The following is a 13635-nucleotide window of genomic DNA, read 5'->3' as shown; positions in this document are numbered from 1 at the left end:
ATAATCTAGTCTTTTATATTTCTAATTTATACACTATAACCCAACACTTCGCACACTTTCACAATTTTGTCCATTCCTTAAATTAATTTCCCTAAATTCAAAAGTCTTTTTAATTTCTTATAATACTCTAATTACCTTTTCTGCTAAGATTAATAATTCTATTTTATCTACTCTGAAAATTTTAAACATGTGTCAATTTGAATTGACATTGTTCACATCACGAGGGATGTCAAGGATGTTACAAAAACATGAACATATAGATATATACCATGGTGAACAAACAAAATTCAGCCATTATCACTTTTATCATATAATATCTAACTTAAAAAGACCATTAGCATCCCAAAGATCTTATATAAACATGCCACAATGTCTTGATTCAAAAGAACATAATTCTATTGCCTTTGATAGTGTGAGCTTCTCCGCTGATTTGACTCGACAAGTTCTGCAAGGTGACAATCCACAGGGAAGGAAAAAACAACCAGAGTAAGTATTAAGAATGCTTAGTAAGTTCAAATGGAGTTACTAAACTTACTTTGATCCATTAAAGCATAAAAAAATCATACATTTTGGCATTCAAAAGTGACTATTCTTGGCACATTTTGGCACATCTAAGTACATGTCAACATTATCAACTAAATAAGTTAATCTCATTTACAAATCATGAGAAATATCTAGGACATTAAGGCAATCCAATACTTATCACATATCAAACATCAACCATATATTATCTCATATTCAATTTGCATTTAAGTTTCCAATTCCATTTCATTGAACATTGCCCGATGAAACTATAGTAAAATGAACTCGAATAAACAGGAATGAGTTGCTCACATAAGCTAACATTATATCGAGGTTACTCATCCGGGCTAAACCTATAATATGTATAACCAGATAATCTAAAACAAATGTTAGATCTTGGAATAACATGTAAAATCCCTGATCAAATGCACGTATAATCCTAATGGCATGCCTCGTCCGCTACTGGCCACCAATGGGCAGTTCTATCGAGTTCGTATCGTCTCATTCGGTTTCGGTCATATCGTTGGTGCCTCATTTCTTCGATTCACCAAAATTTTAGGTTACAAAAATTCCTAGTCCATTTCAATCTCATATGAATTTTCATAATTTTACAACAATTAAAATAAATTAAAATAAACCTACATGGAGATGATAGTCCATAATCCAATCACAAACCCAAAATTTATGAGAAACCTAAAATACAATCCATCTAATTTCTAAGAATCACAATCTTTAGCAAAATTACTTTATAACATAATGTATAAAATAATTCTTACATTTTTCCACATGCATAATAATCCAAAACATGCATGCAATTTAAGAATGTCACTTATTATCTCAATGTAATCAAAGAAAGAAAAAAGAGGGAAAATTCGATATCAGTTTATATTGTAAACATAGCACAACTTGGCTCTGATATCAATTAATGAAAAATTGATTTTAAAAAATAGTGTTTTTAGGCACAACAGTAGTTTGAAAATTTTCTTTAAAATCAAGCTATAGTGATATTTATAGCAATAAACATTAACTAAAATTATACATGTGTCTTATACGAGGCGATTAAGTCAATCCCGACTTTCTACCAAATGACTTTCCTCACTATTCTCGAACCACAAACTGCTTTGAGTGTGGGCTCACAGTATCACAAACCAATCATACAAAATGAAAACTTTATTAACATTCAGTAGGAAAGCTAATTCTATCTAGAACCAAAATTATACGTCTTTCCTAGAAAATAGAATTCATTTTGTAAAATAAATTATCATTATTTTCTGACAGAATAACGACGTAAATAATGATGTTTAAAGCTTAACCCATAGTTCCTATTTATAAAGAATCAATACAAGAGTTATTTTCGAATAAGATTTGATTAAATAATAATATTCTAATAGAAAATACAACTTCTACTGTAACACCCCAAACCCGTCCTAAATATTATGGTCGAATTTGGAGATGTCACAGAGAATGGGTTTAGAAAACAAAGTCAATTCGATAAAACCATTTCAGTTTTTCAACTCTTGTTTGCTTATATCCATTGTCATAATGTTATTTTATTAATTAATTTTCCTTAAATCGTGTTTTATTGCAGAAGCTTACGAAAACTATTGTATTTCAAAAAAAGAAAACATAGTTCAAATTTTAGAAAACCTTTGTTTTAGTAAAAACTGTGTTTTCACGAGTTGTCCAAACCAAATATTAAACAGAAATCCAAATTCCAAAAATTTAATCAACAGTCCGGAGAGTCCAATTAATACAAAACTCCCAGAAATATCTTTTAAGTAAATAAAACCTTTAATTAATTTCAGTTTGTAGACTAGTGGTCACCGCATGACTCTGCCACACCAATTCGTCTAAGTCTGTGGATTACCTGAACAGAACAGACAAATAGAGGTGAGTTTACATAAACTCAATGTGTAACCCAACAGAAATAGACATGCAAACATGCAGAAAACTCACATACAATCAGATACAGATAATAAAGTCAGATATATAGATTAGACAATTAGGATCCTACCCCCATCCTCTACACACCAACTCTGACCATCCCATCACACCATGTGGGGTTAAACAACCCACCCAAACCTACACACGATATCGTGCCATTATGACACGTATCAGATAGATTGCAGCCAAACTGCCATAATTTAGGCGATAATCGCCATATAGACTAATGATTGTAAGTCCGATTTTAGAAGGAAGACATGGCTAGGGTTTGGTCAACTTTTAAGCTCGATTGTAAATCCGTTCTTGTCCCATTTTTAATGATTTCTATATTTTTGTAAATGTTGTAACTTGATCTATTCCACGGACTAATTTGAAAGAAAGTTAAAGTCTAAAATTTTACCCATGTTGAATATGCTTGTATTTTGTTGATTGATGGTAGAAATTACACATTTGTTGTTTGTTAAACAACATTTGTAAAGTGATTTTAGTTAAAAATGTCAAATAAGGACTTATTTGTAAAGTGTTGAAAAATGTGTGGTAAAGTGTGAATAAATGTAAAATATGGGCTGTTATGAGTAAGGCTAAGGTTTGACTAGACTTGGGTTGTGAGGAAATTGAAAGAAATTCTTTTTATGAGCCTAGGGACTAAATCGTAAAATGTTGAAATGTTAAGGGAAAAATGAAATTTTTTCCATAACGTGATTTTGGATCGAATTGAATAGCTTGATGATTAAATAAGTTATAGATCAAGAAAAATGAAGTTCGGGTATAGATCGGGGGAAAAATAAAGTAATTGACGAATAGATCATTTTCATCGTTTTCGTAACTGAGGTAAGTTCGTATGTTAATAAGCTTTATTATAATTGTATTTTAAATGCTTTAATTTTGTATGAATTATGTAAATGACTCTACAGACACGTTTGACAACGTTTTGGCAAGCGAGAAATCCCAATCGAGCCTTAGGAATAGATTAGGATACAAGTGACATGTCACTAGGGTATTATGTTATATGATCCGGGTGCTGGTCCTGAATGTCCTACCGGTGGCTGAGTATACCGGCATATGTTGCGGTTACTTGTTAGCTTGTGTGGGTAGCACCGTGTAGCTATGTCTTGACTAACAACTTGTGTGAGCAGGCTCGTTGATGGCTCGAGAGTGAGCATATATGTGTTATGAGATATATGTAGCAATGGCTACATATGTGACACCTTGTGGTAAGGTTTCCTGAGTATTTGATATTATTATTCCGAGTGGTTCATTGGCTTTGTCAAAGATGAGAATAAGTATGAAACCATTACAAGATGGCAGGTATGTGCATAAAGCTTATTATTAAATTCATGAAATGATGAATCCAAGGTAAGTTTTTGATGGAATGAGATATGGTTATGAAATTATGGTAAATTACATCGTCTTATATTATATTACTTGAATGTTAAATGTATGGCAAGATTTTCTTATTTCTTTCATGCAAGCTTACTAAGCTATATAGCTCACTCTGTTTTATTTTCCATGTTTTATAGTGTTACCAAGCTAGCTCGCATTGGAGATCATCGGAGATCGCATCACACTATCAAACTGTCATTTTGGGTATCGATGACATGTATAGGGACTTGGTCATTTTGTTATATGTGTCATCATGATTTTGGCCAAATGTATTGGTTTGTAATAGTCAAAGGCTTGATTTGTTATTTGGCCATGTAAATTGGCTCATTTTGGTTAAATTGATTATAAGCTTATATATATATGCATGTATGTGCCAATGCCCCCTGGTGATGTGATTTATGTTGATTTTGGCTTAAGGACTTGTTGTGAAATGGATGAGTTTGGTTCATTGGTATGCTGAGTATCTTGATAAGTTAATGCAAATTGAAAGTAGTCTTAGTGGTGTTATTGAATGTGAAATGGGTATGTTTGATTTGGCATAATGAGATTTCATGAGCATGATAGATGATGGTATTGCATTGACATGTGTTGACCATGATTGTGGATGTTTTGGTTGTGACAGCCCAAAATTGACCCTAGTCGGAATGTGGTTTCGGGACCACAAAACCGAGGCATAAAAATAATTTAATGTTCATTTTGATGCTTATGATATGTGTTAATTCGTGTGTGACATTTTTGATGTTTGATTTAGAGTTATAAATGTGAATTTCACTAGAAAGGACCTAGTAGAAAACTTTGAAAGTATGATGGGGAAATGTGTGATGACTAATTAAAGCATGCATGCAAAACAATGGCCTTGCATGTCAAATATCCCTCTTTTTATAAGAGGTGGCCGGCCATGACAAGGAGGATGGGCAAAACATGTCATAGACATGTTTTGTTGGTGCATTAGGGAGAAACATTAAACTAAGGGGTATGGGTAATAAAAAAATGAAAAAAAAAATTGTGTGTGAAGGCTTCTCCCCTCCCCATTGCCGTGTATTGAAGAAAAGAAAAGAAAAAAATTGTTCATCCATTTCATTCTCTCTTGACCAAAAATACTAAAGAGGAAGGAAGGAATTTTTGCTTCATGTTTGGTTTGGAAGGGGATTAGGAAGAGATTTGGCTATACTTGCATCAAGATTAAGGTATGTTTGAGGTTGTGCCATGAGATTCATGCATGTTTTTAGTTGCTAGCTTGATGTTCTTATTAGCCCATGGTTCAAATCTTTGCTATGTCATGGGAATGATATTAGGCCAAAGTGGATGTGGTGTTAATGCCATTGCATGCTAAATATCAAGCTTGATAATGATACATGCGATGGGGGATTGAGGACTCTTAGATTTTCTTTTAGCATTTTTGAATGAGATGCTAAGTTCTTTGTTAACCATGACCAAATTGAAACGGTATGGTGTTGTGGTGTATTCGCCATGGTATATCCATAAGTATGTTTCATGCATGTTGCATGGTAGGTAAGATTTGAGCTTTGGATATGTGTTTATATTTGGATATAAGCAACTTGAGATTCGGCCCTTGCACCTACATGAATATATGTTTGCACATGATGTATTGGTATGACATATATACTATTTCAAGGTGTATATTTGCTTGTGATGATGTTTGGTTATGAAGTAAATGAGAGATGTGTATTGAGCTACAATATGTAATGCGTTAGTTAGTAAAATGTATGCTTTTTTTGTGTGGTATTAAGTGTATAATTGGCCTTAACATGGACATGCATATTCGGCCACATGAGGGGAGTTGGTGTGCATGCATTCGGTTAGAGGCAAGCATATTGATGCCTATTCTTGGCTTGGAAAATTCGCTAAGGAGAGTACTAACTAATGTGTTGAATTCGATTCGTGATTTCGTGCACATGTGACTCTAATGTCTAATGTATATAAGGGCTAAGTACCTTGAGCTTCACTTTGATGTTTGAATGAATTGTATTGAATTGCTTGTTGTGATTAAAATGTGCATGACCGTTGTGTATTTGAGCTAAAAGGATGGCCATATGACCATTTAAACTCCTTGTCATATTCGCCATAAGCTATCATAATGAGATTTTAATAAGTTAAATTTGTGTGAATTAGCTCAAGAGCTTAGAGGACCACAGTTGGATAAGGAAAGGAAAAAGTGATCGAATAGCCATCGAAATTGTTCGACAACATCCGAGGTAAGTCTTGAGCAATGACCCTACTTGAATTATATTGAAATCATGCTCCTTGTGTGTGGCTATTGAGCCGAAATTGTAAAGGTTTGATAAATATTTTGTGTTTGAGCCTTAGTAACTAATATGAAATATGGATGTGTCGTGACTATTGATATATGTGTACATGAGCATTTGAATGATACCGGGCTAAGTCCGAAGGCATTTATGCTAGTGATTATATCCGGCTAAGACCAAGGCATTCGTATGAAGTTGTTATATCCGGTTAAGACCCAAAGGCAATTGTGCAAGTTACTAAATCCGGTTAAGACCAAGGCAATTGTGCTTGTGGTTATATCCGGTTAAATCTCAAGGTACGTGACTCGAAATGAGCAATCTTGCTGTAAAATTTCAGTTTATACACTTGTGAAAATTCCAGCAATGAGGTATGTTCGTATGTGCTTGAATTAGTTGAGTCCTTACAAGTAAGTATTATTTCAGTTGATAAACGAGCTACCGCCTTTGGCTAAGTTGTTCTTTTTGTATGAACATAAGGGTCGGTAATGTGAAGTAAGTATGATTATGAGAATGTGTATTAATAAAGTGATTCATTTAGTTATGTAAATGTAATACTTTAGTCAAAGCTGATTTCATTACTTGAGACTTACTAAGCATTAAAATGCTTACCCGCTGCTTTGGCTCTTTGTTTTATAGATTTTGCTCGTTAGCTATCGGATTCGGGATCATCGAAGTCGAAGTCATCCACACTATCAAAGCCCCCATTTTGGTACAATTTTGGTTGAACTTTGAAATGGCATGTATAGGACTACCCTTTTGTTGTAGGTCATGTACCTTTCGGTTTTGTGTAAACTTGGATAGCCATGCGAAAATGGCTTATATACGTTTTTAGCATAGTACTATAATCGTTTGTATGTTGATCATTATGAGGTATGGAATGGTTTTGAAACGATTAGCCATTGATGGTTAATCATGATCACACTTTGTGCTATGTATGCAAAAAGGGCCAATTGAATCATGGAAATCATGAAATAGGTAAAGCCTACCTTAAAGGCAGATGCTGACAGCAGCAGTGATGTGGATGTGAAAAATCACTAAAAATAGTAGGAATGGTATTAAATATTGAATAAATTATACAAATGAACCTTGATGAATCTACTTTCATATGGAAGAAACGAAACGGTCATATGAGTTATATGTTAAGAGATATTTAAGTTCTCGTGAAACAGGGCCAGAACAGTTTCTGGATCCCCTATTCCGACTTTGGAAATTCATTGTAAATTAACCAGAGATAATTAGGAGTCATGCCATAAATGTATAGATTCCTCTCTGAGTCTAGTTTCTATAGAAACAAACGGAATCAGTATTGAAGCCCTGTACAGGGAGATATCCAATTCGTAATACGTGAAGGTCAGAGTAGTCGAACCCTGGATTAGGGGAGACTTTAACTAATAAACTGTACTAATTGGCCTGACCAAAAATTCTAGAAAAAAATATGTTGATGGACTTATGAGTCTAGTTTCAGGAAAAAATTACGAAACTGATTTTCGAGCTTTAAAACTCAAGATATGATTTTTAAGGCAACAGTGACGCAGTAACCAGCTAGTCTGGAAATTTTTTTTTTTGGACTGTGAAAACAATTAAGTTAAGTCTGTGTGCACCTTGTGTTCGATTCCGGTAACGGACTTGGGTACGGGGTGTTACAATTTTATTGGTATCAGAGCTACGGTTTAGTCGATTCTAGGACTACCGTAATACGTTTGGGTCTAGCTATACATGCCATTTTGTGATAAATTGATAGTGTGGTGATTTCTTACATTTGAATTTGTGTTTATTTATAGTAATGGATCCCGATCCCAACCGAGCGATAGCTGATGATGTGGAGAGTGTGGCGCCTGCTCCCGCAAAAGGGACAGTGCCGACGGACTCTCAACCTGTCGCTAGCAATCCGAATGATGAGGCTAGGCAAGCTTTTATAGCGTGATGAATGATTGGTTCAACCAATACATTCGAACTAACACTACTGTTCCACAACCTCCATTCCCGACTAATACGACCTCGCACCTACAATGCCTCCCAGAATCGACCAAATAAGGTCCAATAAGCCCCAGTTGATGTAATCCAAAACATGGGGCTACTGAATTTAAAGCTACGGATAGCGATGATGCCGAGCAAGCTGAATTTTGGTTGGACAACACTATCCGAGTACTCGATGAGCTATCTTGTACACCGATGAATGCCTAAAGTGTACTATCTCCTTGCTACGTGATTACGCCTACTATTGGTGGTGTACTCGACTTCATTGCCCCGAGAGCAAGTAACTTGGGAGTTTTTCCAAACCGAGTTTGGAAAAAGTATATCGGTCGAGATTTATGGATCAAAACGGAAGGAATTTCTTGAACTTAAACAAGGTTCCATGTCGGTTATCGACTACGAATGAAAATTTGTGAGGCTTAGCCAGACGCTGGAATGCATTTCTTCAGAAGCTGTGATGTGTAAACGCTTCGAAGATGGACTGAATGATGATATAAAGCTGTATGTTGGCATTTTGGAAATCCGAGAGTTTGTGGCTCTTGTCGAGCGAGCATGCAAAGCTGAGGAGCTCAGTATGGAGAAAAGAAAAGCTCAAGTGGGAGCAAGGGAGTTTCGTAAGAGGTCTTCGGGGAAGCCCTTCCCACAGTCATCAAAGAAATTCAGAGATGGCTTAGGCCGGTCTAGAGACACTTCGGGCTTTTCTAGACGAGATCGCGATCGACCCCCTGTGACCACACGAGTCACTTCGATCGCCAGTGGTGGAAATGATCGTCGAGAGAGAGCGGAGTGCCAGTATTGTGGCAAATGGCATTCCGGAAGTTGTAGATTCCGTGACCGCTCCTGTTACAAGTGCGGAGCAGTTGACCACTTCATTAAAGATTGCCCAAGGTTGTCCGAATGAATATAAATCGAATGGGAAACCGGTGCTACCACCGCCGAGGTAGACCATCCGGAAATACGGCAATGCTAGTGGTGGTCGAGAGGATCTAGAGATGCTACGACCAGATCCGAGGCTCGCACTCTGCTAGGGCTTATGCCATACGCCGCACGTGAGGATGCTTCCTCGCCGGATGTTATTACCGGTACTTTCACTCTCTTTGGTACTAATGTGATTGCTTTAATTGACCCGGTTCTACTCACTCTTATATATCTGAAACCTTAGCATCCAAAGAAGACTTTACCTATTGAGTCTCATCGAGTTCGTAATTCGGTGTCAAATCCTTGGGTCGTTACGTCTTGGTCGACAAAGTGTGTAAGAAATGTCCCTAGTAATTCGAGGTTCCTATTTTCCGCGGACTTGATGCTTTTGCCGTTCGATGAATTTGATGTTATTCTTGGGTTGGATTGGTTGACCGCTCATGATGCGGTTGTGAATTGCAAAAGCAAGACTATTGATTTGAGGTGCGCAAATAACGAGATGATCCGAGTTGAATCTACGGACTTAAAGGGTTGCCACTGTAATATCATCAATGTTGGCCCGTAGTATGTAAGAAAGGGTGCGAAGCATACCTTGCGTATGTACTTGATGATAAGGAGTTAGAAATAAAACCGAATCTGCTTGGTGGTTTGTGAATACCCGGATGTTTTTCCCGAAGAATTACCGGGTTTGCCACTTGTTCGGGAGATAGAGTTTGGTATTGAGCTTGTACCTAGGACCACACCGATTTCGATAGCTCCGTATCGTATGGCACCAACGGAATTAAAGGAGTTGAAAGCTCAGTTGCAAGAGTTGGTGGATAGAGGTTTTGCTCGCCCGAGTTTTTCACCTTGGGGTGCACCAGTGTTGTTTGTGAAAAAGAAGGACGGAACCATGAGGTTGTGCATCGACTATCGTCAGCTTAATAAAGTGACAATAAAGAACAAATATCCGTTACCGCGTATCGATGATTTGTTCGATCAACTGAAGGGAGCCTCAGTGTTCTCAAAAATAGATTTGAGATTTGCGAATCCGAGATTCAGATATACCCAAAACTGCCTTCAGAATGAGATATGGTCACTACGAGTTCTTAGTGATGCCGTTTGGGCTCACTAATGCCCCTGCGGTATTTATGGATTTGATGAATCGGATCTTCAGACCGTATTTGGATCGGTTCGTAGTTGTGTTCATTGACGACATCTTGGTCTATTCAAGAGATGAGACCGAACATGCGGAGCACCTGAGATTAGTGTTGCAAAATTTACGGATAAGCGGTTATATGCTAAGTTCAGCAAGTGTGAGTTCGGTTAAGAGAGGTTAGCTTCTTGGGTCATGTAGTATCTGTGATCGAGTATTCGAGTCGACCGAGCAAAATTTTAGCCATACTTAACTGGAAGCCTCAGAAACATTCTTGAGGTTCGGAGCTTTTTGAGACTTTAGGTTACTACCGACGGTTTGTAAAAGGATTCTCGATGATAGCCACACCCATGATGAAACCGCTTGTAAAGATGTCAAGTTGAATGGACGGAAAAGTGTCGAAAAGTTTCGATCAATTGAAAACTCATTTGACGGAAGCTCCAGATTAGTGCGCCCGAATCGGCAAAGAGTTTGTCATCTATAGTGACGCATCCCTACTTGGGTTAGGTTGCGTATTGATGCAAGAAGGTCGAGTTGTGGCCTATGCATCGAGACAATTAAAGCCACATGAGAAAAATTATCCGACCCATGATCTCGAATTGGTCGCCATCGATTCGCCTTTAAAGATATGGCGATATTACTTATTTGGTGAGAAGTGCCATGTGTATTCGGATCACAAAAGTCTCAAATATTTGATGACTCAAAGAGACTTAAATCTTCGACAAAGACGTTGGCTCGAGTTGTTAAAAGATTATGAGCTTGTCATTGATTATCACCCGGAAAGGCTAATGTGGTTGCGGACGCCTTAAGCCGAAATCACTGTTTGCTTTACGAGCGATGAATGTACACTTGTCCATTCTGCCCGACAATGTGTTAGTAGCCGAATTAAAGGCCAAACCATTATTGACTCATCAAATTCGTGAAGCTCAGAAAGTTGACGATGAGTTGGTTGCAAAACGGGCTGAGTGTGTTCCGAACAAGGAATCGGAGTTTCAAATTGATGATGACGATTTTTGAGGTTCGAAGTCATCTGTGTTCCAAAGAATTCGAAACTTATTTCGATAATTCTGAACGAAGCCCATTGTAGCCGAATGGCAATCCACCCGGGGAGTACGAAGATGTACAACGATTTGAAACGTCGGTTTTGGTGGCATGGTATGAAACGAGACATCTCCGACTTTGTTTCGAGATGTTTAATATGTCAACAAGTGAAAGCGGAACATCAAGTGCCTTCAGGATTACTTCAGCCGATTACGATACCCGAGTGGAAATGGGATCGAGTCACAATGGACTTTGTGTCCGGACTGCCATTGTCAGCGAGCAAGAAGGATGCGATTTGGGTTGTTGTTGATAGACTGACTAAGTCGGCTCACTTTATCCCGTGCGTCACGGATTTTCATTGGATAAACTAGCTGAATTGTACGTTTCTCGATTGTGAGATTACACGGGTACCGATTTACATTGTGTCGGATAGAGATCCGAGATTCACCTCGCGATTTTGGAAGAAATTGCAAGAAGCTTTGGGTACCAAGTTGCATTTCAAAGACCGCTTTCATCCCCAAACCGATGGTCAATCCGAGCGGATAATTCAGATACTTGAGGATATGTTGAGATGTTGCATCCTCGAGTTCAGTGGTTCATGGGAACGGTACTTACCTTTGATTGAATTCGCTTACAACAATAGTTTTCAATCAAGTATTAAGATGGCACCTTACGAGGCTTTGTACGGTCGTAAATGCCATACACCATTGTTTTGGACCGAGCTCGGTGAAAGTAAAATTTTCGGAGTTGATTTGATTAAAGATGCTGAAGAGAAAGTAAAGGTAATCCGTGAAAGTCCGAAGGCGCCACAGATCGTCGTAAATCGTATACGGATTTGAAGCGAAAAGACATTGAGTATCGTGGGAGATAAAGTGTTTCTTAAAGTTTCGCCTTGGAAAAGATACTCGATTTGGCAGAAGGAAATTGAGTCCGAGGTTCATCGGGCCATATGAAGTCTCCGAACGAGTCGGTCCAGCTTGCATATCGCTTGATTTTGCCCCGAACTTGAAAAGATTCACGACGTCTTTCATGTTTCGATGCTTCGATGCTATAGATCCGATCCGTCGCACGTAATTAGTCCATCGAGGTTGAAATTCAAGCCGATATGAGTTATGAAGAAGAACCGATTCGTATCCTAGCTCGTGAAGTGAAGGAGTTGCGAAACAAAAGGGTTCCGTTAGTAAAAGTGTTATGGCTCAAACACGGATGGAAGAAGCTACTTGGGAACCCGAGAACTCTATGAAAGAGCATTACCCAAACCTATTTACGGTAAGATTTTCGGGACGAAAATTTCTTAAGTGGGGAGAGTTGTGACAGCCCAAAATTGACCCTAGTCGGAATGTGGTTTCGGGACCACAAAACCGAGGCATAAAAATAATTTAATGTTCATTTTGATGCTTATGATATATGTTAATTGTGTGTGACATTTTTGATGTTTGATTTAGAGTTATAAATGTGAATTTCACTAGAAAGGACCTAGTAGAAAACTTTGAAAGTATGATGGGGAAATGTGTGATGACTAATTAAAGCATGCATGCAAAACAATGGCCTTGCATGTCAAATATCCCTCTTTTATAAGAGGTGGCCGCCATGACAAGGAGGATGGGCAAAACATGTCATAGACATGTTTTGTTGGTGCATTAGGGAGAAACATTAAACTAAGGGTATGGGTAATAAAAAATGAAAAAAAATTGTGTGTGAAGGCTTCTCCCTCCCCATTGCCGTGTATTGAAGAAAAGAAAAGAAAAAATTGTTCATCCATTTCATTCTCTCTTGACCGAAAATACTAAAGAGGAAGGAAGGAATTTTTGCTTCATGTTTGGTTTGGAAGGGATTAGGAAGAGATTTGGCTATACTTGCATCAAGATTAAGGTATGTTTGAGGTTGTGCCATGAGATTCATGCATGTTTTTAGTTGCTAGCTTGATGTTCTTATTAGCCCATGGTTCAAATCTTTGCTATGTCATGGGAATGATATTCGCCAAAGTGGATGTGGTGTTAATGCCATTGCATGCTAAATATCAAGCTTGATAATGATACATGCGATGGGGGATTGAGGACTCTTAGATTTTCTTTTAGCATTTTGAATGAGATGCTAAGTTCTTTGTTAACCATGACCAAATTGAAACGGTATGGTGTTGTGGTGTATTCGCCATGGTATATCCATAAGTATGTTTCATGCATGTTGCATGGTAGGTAAGATTTGAGCTTTGGATATGTGTTTATATTTGGATATAAGCAACTTGAGATTCGCCCTTGCACCTACATGAATATATGTTTGCACATGATGTATTGGTATGACATATATACTATTTCAAGGTGTATATTTGCTTGTGATGATGTTTCGGTTATGAAGTAAATGAGAGATGTGTATTGAGCTACAATATGTAATGCTTTAGTTAGTAAAATGTATGCTGTTTTTTTTTGTGTGGTATTAAATGTATAATTGGCC

The sequence above is a fragment of the Gossypium arboreum genome, chromosome 11 (genome assembly GCF_025698485.1).
Source record: "Gossypium arboreum isolate Shixiya-1 chromosome 11, ASM2569848v2, whole genome shotgun sequence".
In the NCBI taxonomy this organism is placed as follows: domain Eukaryota; kingdom Viridiplantae; phylum Streptophyta; class Magnoliopsida; order Malvales; family Malvaceae; genus Gossypium; species Gossypium arboreum.
This window is presented reverse-complemented; position numbering follows the sequence as displayed.